This window comes from Rhagoletis pomonella, unplaced genomic scaffold (genome assembly GCF_013731165.1).
Source record: "Rhagoletis pomonella isolate Grant_MI unplaced genomic scaffold, Rhpom_1.0 Rhpom_scaffold_00001, whole genome shotgun sequence".
Taxonomy (NCBI): domain Eukaryota; kingdom Metazoa; phylum Arthropoda; class Insecta; order Diptera; family Tephritidae; genus Rhagoletis; species Rhagoletis pomonella.
In genome coordinates, this window is record NW_023458555.1 from 35,204,890 (window position 1) to 35,212,256 (window position 7,367).

Consider the following 7,367-nt stretch of genomic DNA (forward strand, 5'->3'; position numbering starts at 1 on the left):
CGGTTAGTTAATTTGTACCGTATAAGTTTTGCTACGTGTTAAGTTAGAAAACCTCTCCAAGGCTTCTAAAACTAGAAAAACTGTCAAATTTCGACAGTAACTGGCACTCTAGTATCAAATTAAAGTGCAAGCTGCAATTGCAGTTACCGTGTTTGTCACAAAAGTAAAATTGGCAGAAAAAATAATAGTGAGCAGCGTAATCTATTGAAAGATATTTACCAAATATGCGTGGAATTTTGATTCGGATTCGCGTTATTCATAGTTTCGAAATTTATTTCGCGAAAGCAAAAAATAAAAATAGCTTAGATCACTTTCTTTTTAAACACCTAGGATATCACTGAGAAATTTAAGGGGCTCAGGATGACGGTAAAATTCAAAACTCTAAAAATTTTTTGATGCGATTTTTGAAATGAATGATCCAAATTAGCCGGTATACATATTTATGTATTTTAAAGCTTTAAGAATCAGTGGTTGAATTTTTTGAAAGGGTTAAGAAAGCTTTAGTTTTTTTTTTGACAGTTTATGCCAGTTTAACAAAATACATGTAAATTTTTGTTTTTGTACTCCTGCTATCACCTTATATTAATTCGCCTTGGCCTATACAATGCCGAAAACTTAATGAATAAAATACACAAATTTTCAACTCCAAATTGATCGTGTATAAACAAATGCAATCAGATATTTCATTGATTCAAGGTGTTATAAGAACAAGTGTTTAACAACAAGTAATGCGCATCACAAATACCATAGTCCGAAACAGTGACCTGGGGCTGGATTCTGTAACTGTACTGGATTCAATTGAGCACTGAAAGTTGTGTGCACTCTTCATTTTGCGATTCATGAAGTGTGAGAATGAGTTTTAGCTGTCGAAATTGTGCACACTTCCTCATTTTGCCATTCAGCAAGTGTGAGAATGAAATCTTGTCAAAATTGTGTACACTTCCCTTCCTAAAAACTCACTGAATTTTATTCGCTGAGTTTTTGGTTGGAAGTTTTGCACTCGGTGTACACTACATTTTCTCACAGTTACAGAATCCTGCCCCAGGAGTGAAAATGGTTATTATAAACGCATTCTCGGCGTTGGACAAAAATGAGAATAGAATATCCACAAAACAAGAAAATCGAAACTCTCTTTGCTTACTGGTTTCCATACAATATATGCACTTTGTAAAAGAATAAATCATTTTGGTTTTATCAAGCCAGCAAAGAAATTTTCAGTTTCCTTCGAGTTTTCTGACCTCCAACTCTTAACAATTCAAGTCTGAATAATTTTTTATACAGTGACATCAAAAGGATCCCTTCTTAGCAAACGAGTTGCCTCGTCATATCTCCTGTCAAATAATGGGATTAAGATTAAACTTTTGATGTAAAAGGGGTCCTTTTCAAAAAGTATTTTTTCAATATTTGCATGCTTTCAAAAAAACAGGAAATATAACATATCGAACGCACAATATATAATTTAATATAATTAATTATTTAAATTAAATGCGTTACCTAAATTGGTAAGACTACGGATATCAGATTTGCGTGCAAGGCATTCAGCAGTTTCGTAATATCCCCTCCTCAGCAGATGTTCTATTACTATGCGGTCCATTCGAATCTGAAAGAATAGTGACGATAAATTAATTGATTAGGCGTAATTTGGTAGCTAAATATTTTTTTTATTAAAAAATTCACATATCAAGAGTTTCCCAGCAACACCGAAATCCTAGGACATTGTCAGGCAGACAGATATGATCGGCAATTCAAGCGTACACGAAAGCGACGTTCATCCGCAGCACTCCTTCTCTGCTCGATGCACGCAAAGCAACAGTAGCGCGTTCGTTTTGCAGAAATCAATCTTTGATGATTCATGGGAGCTCATGTTTTTTTCTTTGAAACGATTTAAGAGAGCCGCAATACTATATTTGTTGGAAACAATTAGCAAAGTGCCACAAACATAAGGCGACATTACTTATCATGCCATATGTATTTTGAAAAATGTAAAAATTTATTGATCAAACGAAAGCGATTGGCATTAACTTGTTAAAACAGTCAGATCACATTGAAAAAAAATTTAATGAGCTCCAAATATAAACAACTTCTTATGTTGTTGCATTATCTGCCACAACTATTAATCGCCGTACGGGAATTTACGGTTGTGCAAAAACGCTTTCAAGAATGTTTTTTTTTTTCTATTAGCTTAGATAAGAGTACTGATATATGTAAGTAGCACAAATCAATTAATAATTTATTTAAAAACAATGCGCGACAATTTGGCTACTCATGCGGATTTCTTAGGGTTCGTTCCTATGCAGGAGCATGTAAATGGGCAAACATTGCGGGAAGCTGTTAAAAATAGGGTGTTTTCAATTCACAATTATGTTTAGTAGGAAAAATGGAAAAATCAGCAAAGTCCAAGCGTCAGAAGTTATAGCTGCTATTTCGGAGATCGCCGCATCATTTTCATCATGGCATTAACTTGTTAAAACGGTCAGATCACATTGAAAAAAATTGTTATGAACTCCAAACATAAACAGCTTCATATCGATGGCTGAGTGGAAGATCGACCTATCTCGGCAGCCAGTTCGAAAGCGCCCTATTTCAGAAAATTTTTCAACATCGTTTTATCTCAAAAAACTTTTCAAGAACGCCCTACTTCAGAATTTGATTAAAAAACACCGTACCTCAGAATTTGGTTGAATAACACCTTATCTCAGCTGCCGATTCAAAAACGCCCTATCTCAGCTTATTTTCAATGTATTTTCGTTTGAGATAGGGCGTTTTTGAACCGAATTCTCAGATAGGGCGTTCTTCAACAAAATTGTGAGATAGAGTGTTTTTCAATAAAATTCTGAAATAGGTTGTTTTTTAATAAAATTCTGAAGTAGGGCGTTCTTGAAAAGTTTTCTGAGATAGAGCGTTTTCGAACCGGCTGCCGAGATAGGTCGATCTTCCACTCAGCCATCGATATGTTGTTGCACCTCCCCTGGCGGCGCAATGCAGGCCTTTTTGGAAAAAATACTTTTCAAGAGTTTTTAAAATGCTTTGACGAAAATGGAGAAGATATGGCTTTGCTTGTAGACCAGATTCCATTATCTGCCAGAACTATTAATATTAATATTTGTTTTCCTTTTCTATTAGCTTAGAAAAAAGTTCTGATATATGTAAGTAGCACAAGACAATTAATAATTTGTTTAAAAACAATGCACAACTTGTTTAATTATGAGGATTTCTTAGAGTTCGTTCCTATGCAGGAGCTTGTCAATGGGCACACATTGCAGGAAGCTGTTAAAGACAAGGGGTTTTCACTTGGGCATAAAAATAAATTTAGTTCTATTTTAAGTGCAACAACATCAGAAGCTGTTTATGTTTGGAGTTCATACAATTTTTTTTTTAATTCAATGTGATCTAACTGTTTTAACAAGTTAACGCCATGATGATAATGATGTGGTGATGTCCGAAGTAGCAGCTATAACTTCTACCGCTTAGACTTTGTTGCTTTTTACATTTTTATTAATAAACATAATCGTAGTACAAAGCTCAATAACAATATTAAAATAAAATGTTAATAAGCCACAATAACATTTGCAAATACATAGTTTAAGATGAGCCTGCCTGAAACTATACTATAAAGTAAATTAATGTATAGAATTAACAACAACAACCACGCTGTCAAGTTTAAATAGCGGCAGATCAGCTGCACTTGATATAAGTAGGTTGAAAAGAGGAAAAAAACCTCATGTGGCCCACCCAGAATTGGGCAGTAAAGATTTTTTCACACAAATCACCTTACTAGGTTTACAACCATAAAAAATATATAATTTGAGCAATTTTGCAAAATTCGAATTTTTACAAGAGTTATTGTTATTAACTTTTTTTATGAATTCATTAATTATTTATTATCCACTGATTAATAGCATGTGTATCGTTAATTAGACGCGCTTTGATTGTTTAAATTTTTAAAATAATCATTAGCTTGTACAAAATTTTTAATTTTTATAAAAAAAAAATATAAACAAATGGAAATATTTATTACTTCTCGACCAGATCTTTTAATCATTTACATTAAATATCAATCCTTATTCTATAATACATTATTTAAAAGAAAAGACACGGAAACTTGCTCGGAGTCGCTAGTTATTACTTCTTTTCGCTCTTGCCACGGGTGCTTTTTCTTTCATGCCGCGTACCGCGCACTCGCAGCGAGCGTGGTGTAACCAGAGGACGCCAAAAATATTAAATTTATTTATAAACATAAGCATAGATTATTTAATATAATATTTTTTAAAGTTGTATACATAAATAAGTACATTACAGTGTCCCAAAAAACCAAAGGTGTGTTTTTTTAACGCATACCCCCTCATTTTATTAGTTTTGTCTGAAAATCTCTCCAAATAAAATTGTATGCAATTCGAACCACGGCAACCCGGGCCGACTTGCAGTAAAAGTTACTAGAATAATCTTTCGCGTGTTTTGTTAACTTACTCATTTTACTTCTTTATAAGGCGGTATTACTTACACCCTACAATATTAGGGCATACTATTTAGTAAATCTGCGTTTTTAGTTTTTACCAGGTGGGCAGAATTTTTTCCCACGGCCCCCTAATTATAATAAATTTTCAAAAGCATACACAAAATATGAAAATATGGGTATCAATTAAAAAGAAAATTCATAATAAGATTAGTTCTAACTTTTATTTCCAATATCCTTTTGGAACATGTCAAAAATGTCCTTTAAAAATATTATCATTCAAGAGTTTTAATTTTTAATGCATTTTGGAGAATCTTAGTTTAATTTAAATCCTCTTAATATATGTATATACACAGACATGGGCACTTTTTTGCCCGCGCAGTAGCGAAAGTGCGAGCGCGGGCTGGAGAAAGGGAAAAACAGTTTACGGGAGGAAAGGTATGAAAAGTTGCGAAAAAATTATTTATATCCCACCGACATCATGTTCATCGCAGTACGGCTGCGCTAATACTGACTTTGTGTACCAAACAAAAAGCATACATTTTCCTCATATACACAATAAGCCATCGTTCGGAGTTCGCTCCGATAGGAGTAGATTGGTTCCGTTTTGTCGAAAAAATTTGAAACCTAGTCCTCTACTTCGCTCAACTGAAAATCTGCTCCGTTTTGTTGCATCAACAAATTTACTCTTCAAATAGAAAGGAGGTGGGGTTTTTAATAGCAAACTAAAAGTTATATTTTACCTTTTTATAGACACGATTGTTACATTGGTGAGCTACAGCAACTTTGCTAATACACTTGAATTCGTGAATAGGGCCTCACAATCGCCCGATTTGAACCCGATCGAAAAATATTGCTCTGTCTAAAGTTCTGTAATTGCGTCGTTGCCCACCGATGTAACAATTGTCCCGGTAAAGAAAGAATGAAATAACTTTTTATTAATTTTAACCAAGGCATTTTAACTTTAATGATAATTGCTCGCTGGATTAAGGCGCCTTTACACGGGTCGATTTTCTAGTAGATTTTTGTCGTTCAACCAAAATCGACCCGTGTAAATGACATCTCAACCACTAGCTGGTCGATTTTCCAGTCTACAGATATCGACCCTTATAAGGCCGCTTTAGCTCCTTATTTGTACATGGATACGAGAAGAAATGAATTGTTTTTTATAAAGATAAGAAATGCACATCTACTACGAATACTTGATATTTACTTCCATTTATGTAGTCCGAACCCAGCAAAGAGCGCTAGGTGAAGGTCAGCTAGTGATCAAATTTGCCAACAGGGCTGTCAAACATACATAGCTATGAAGTGCCATATTGAGGATAAAAAAGTGCTAAAACCGTGCCATTCTCTTTAGTTCTTCCCATTAGCATTAAAATTAGACAAATTAAAACAAAAGCCCAATGTCAAAGTAAGATAAACCAGTTGTATACACTATAGAAATTACAAAATTTTAGTTGAGAAAAAGAAGTACACGCAAAGGATTCCACAAAAATGTATTTAAATTTGGCTTTTTTTCAAAAGTGCTATTTTGGAACTTTGTGCAAAATTGAAAAATTCAGTGCCATTTCAAGTAAAATAGTGCCAAAAATGGCATGGTTAGAGTCAAGTTTGCACCCCTGATCGCCAAGTTTTTTATTTAAAAAAGCACCAAAATACTGAAAATAGCGTAATAACCGTACAATATTTAGAACGCATTGACTAGTTGAACCTTCAAAACCAGCTTACCCTTATGTAGTTATCAATTAGTTATCGACACTGCTTTTATTTCAATTAGGAAAAGTTAATTTTAAGATAGCGAAGAAAATGCGGGGCAAAGGCAGGACGCTTGGACAGAATCAGTACATTTTGGGGGCTTTCTGTTTTGAAAAACTACGCAGGACAGACCTTTAAAAAACAGTACGGTCCTGCAAAAAACAGAACGGATGGTCACCGTAAATATAACCCAACTAACCGAAGCTGTTGGGTTGGGGGGCTAAACACCTTTCGCAGAGAACACCTCTCTGCGTAGGCGGCCTTCGGCCGCACTTAAGGATTATAACCCTCAGGCAGTAGAATTCTCCTTTCTGTGTTTCCAAAGGAGGGGCTGAACACCTTTTGCAGAGAACAACTTTCTGCGTAGGCAGCCTTCGGCCGCACTTAGGGATTATTTTTTATTATTTATTTTTTACAGTCTGTTAGACTTATATTGCAACAAAGATTTAACATTCTTATAATTAGATTTAGATTTAAAATGTTAAATATTAAATACAAAATAACATAAATAACATTATTTCTTTATCACTGCAATTAATTTATTGCAATATAAACGCATGCAATCTTCTGGAAGTTATGTAGACGGTTGGAAAGGCCGAGTTTCCAATCCGAGCTATTCTTTTTGGGTTACTCCATTTATTGATATCTCCTGGGTGGTCGAAAAGGCCGAGTTTCCGATCCACCCAGTCGCGCTTTCGTGACGGTTGGAAAGGCCTAGTTTCCAATCCGCTCGTTTATTGTTTATTATCTAAGGATCTAGGTAGTCGGAAAGGCCGAGTTTCCGATCCGCCTAGTCTCGATATCTTGGTGGTTGGAAAGGCCTAGTTTCCAATCCACGCTATTGTTGATACATCTCTATCTTGTAGGCTGCGCTCTTCAATAGTCAAATAGCAGCCGCTTGAAAAGAGTGATTGTATCACAATTTTTTATATCCTCTGGTAATTCATTGAAGCACTTTAAGCCTTTATAGAAAATATTTTTTTTGTCCACTTCTGTTCTATACTTCGGGAGTCTGAAGCTGTTATTCTCTTTCAACAAATATGTGTGCGTTTCATTTATATATCGGAGATTATCGCTAAGATAATCCGGCAGGTTGCCCTTCTTAATATTGTACACAAATTTCATAGCGTGGTAAAAAACTTGTTGCTTCACGCTT

At 34.8% G+C, this 7,367-nt stretch overlaps 1 protein-coding gene and 1 long non-coding RNA gene across 5 annotated transcripts in view; one reads left to right on the top strand and one right to left on the bottom strand.

The window, feature by feature from the left end:
- Positions 1-7,367, top strand: part of LOC118743508 (transcription factor E2f1) — a 279,469-nt gene that overhangs the window by 65,195 nt on the left and 206,907 nt on the right. The gene's annotated exons all lie outside the window — the stretch shown is intronic.
- On the bottom strand, positions 1,495-2,430 carry LOC118743578. The gene is made up of 2 exons (XR_004993477.1): positions 1,678-2,430; positions 1,495-1,600 (listed from the first exon to the last, which is right to left on the bottom strand). It is a non-coding gene; the product is annotated as an uncharacterized LOC118743578 (long non-coding RNA).